Source organism: Dermacentor variabilis, unplaced genomic scaffold (assembly GCF_050947875.1).
Source record: "Dermacentor variabilis isolate Ectoservices unplaced genomic scaffold, ASM5094787v1 scaffold_24, whole genome shotgun sequence".
In the NCBI taxonomy this organism is placed as follows: Eukaryota; Metazoa; Arthropoda; class Arachnida; order Ixodida; family Ixodidae; genus Dermacentor; species Dermacentor variabilis.
The window spans coordinates 1,412,688-1,414,627 of NW_027460412.1; the positions used below are offsets into that span (position 1 = coordinate 1,412,688).

General features: G+C 53.1%; 1 long non-coding RNA gene across 1 annotated transcript; it reads right to left on the reverse strand.

Annotated features, from left to right (window-relative positions):
• LOC142568619 (uncharacterized) lies at nt 1–525 on the reverse strand. The gene is made up of 2 exons (XR_012825480.1): nt 449–525; nt 1–380 (listed from the first exon to the last, which is right to left on the reverse strand). It is a non-coding gene; the product is annotated as an uncharacterized LOC142568619 (long non-coding RNA).
• Between the last annotated feature and the right edge of the window lie 1,415 nt (nt 526–1,940).

Genomic DNA, 1,940 nt, shown 5'->3' on the forward strand with positions numbered 1-1,940 from the left:
CCCCATTTGCCTTCAAGTTTATTATCTAGTTCAAGTTTGCTGAAGTTTATTGTGAGCATATGTACAACAGAAATCTACTGACACACCTGCAGTCAAGGTGGCTGTTCGAGGTGTGCTGGCTGCGTCAGTGTAAGAAACAAAATTGGGTGAATGTCGACACCAGTGCCACTGCTTCTTGCCTCTGACCTGCACTGCCTCCGCGACATCTTTGTGCACAAGTGTGCTGGTGTGGCGAGACGTAGGGGTCATCCGAGAGAAAGAGTATCGTTTGCATGGAGAAGTGGCTGTTCACATTGCCTGTCACCTTCCCTCAAATGTTTCCTTGGTGACTAGGGTGACACACTCGCAGTCAAGGTGGCTGTTCGAGGTGTGCTGGCTGCCTCAACGAAAGAAAAAGAAAGAAATTAGATGAATGTCGATACCAGTGCTATTGCTTCTTGCCTCTTACCTGCATTTGCCTCCACGGCCTCTTGGCTTGCGGAGTCTGTATGAGGGAGCTGCTGTGGGTAGGCGTAGGCGTTGTCTAAACAAAAAAAATTACCGACGATTACGTTACTTCCTAATGCGAAATTTGAGCGCAGCAAATAAGCTGTTTCACCTTTTCGATAGATTGAGGCAAAGAAATCGAGCAACACATGTATGCGCTATCACAGAATTTTTTTTTATATTTCCCGTACTCCTGGATCATCTCGACGGCGGCGACGGTAAGCTTCTGCTTCGGCGGCACGCACCTCTGGATTCTGACGGCGACGGCGCTGGGCCTCTGCTCTGGCAGCTCGTGTAGCAGCAGCAGCAGCAGCAGCAGACGGAGGACTTCCATCGGTCGTCTCGCTCATGGCTCAGAAAGAACTGGCAGATAATTTCGCCGTGGCGAACGGCAGCGGCAATTTCGGCTCGGGCGGTGCACATATACAGATCCGCTGCCACCGATCTGGCTCTCTGATTGCCACCGCACAGGGCGAACGGCAGCGGCAATTTCGGCTCGGGCGGTGCACATATACAGATCCGCCGCCACCGATCTGGCTCTCTGATTGCCACCGCACAGGGGTTGCATTGGAGGAGGAGCGAAGAAAGGAATTAAGTTCGAGCCGGCGCTTTGACAACCGGAGACTCGCAGGAAGAGGGGGAGGGGGGCGGCGTGTACACCCAGCTGCAAACGATGGGGGCAGAAGCGCCCGCAGCAAGCGGACAACACGATAAAGGGAGGAGGGAAGAGATAGCAGCGACTGACTGATGCCGCTGACGCCGATAGTGAGTCAACCCCAGCTGCGGAGTTGGTTTCAGGGACAACGCCGCCGATGCCGACACAAACAATATGATACCCTCGCTTCCGCAGCACTAAGAACCAGGTCTAGCCGTGGGAAGGTGGTCACGTATTCGCCGACGTGCCGGGGCCTACGTGAAATAACCGGCGCGTCGGCAACTGAAGAGCACCCTATCCGCCACACAAGAACAGGGGGGGGGACCCTTTCCTCCTCTTTCTGCATGGCGGCGACGGTGTTCTATGCAGTCACGTTATCTTGACTCTCTAGCGGCGTCAGCGGCATCCAGCGGTATCAGTCGGTCGCTGCTAGCGCTGGGGGGATGAAAGGGGGGCGGAGCTGGTTACGAGGCCGACGACAACGCCGACGACGACGCGAAACCCAGGAACGGACGCCAAAGAGCTGCGCTCTAAAAGAAAAGGCCATTAAAATGGGGAATTATGGAAATAAATGGAGTTGTTATGTCTGCTTCTTGCACTCTCCTTACCTAAATGTTTTCAAACATAGTGTCCAGTATACACCAGCACTCTGACTGCTGCTTTTTACCTGCAGGTGTTGCTGCGAGATCCTTTGTATGGCTGCGTGCAGCATTGTAACACTTAGTGGAGGCATTTGTAGTGGTAGCCAAAAATATAAAGAATCATCCTCGTCTGCATGAAAGCTTTCAATTTCTAAATG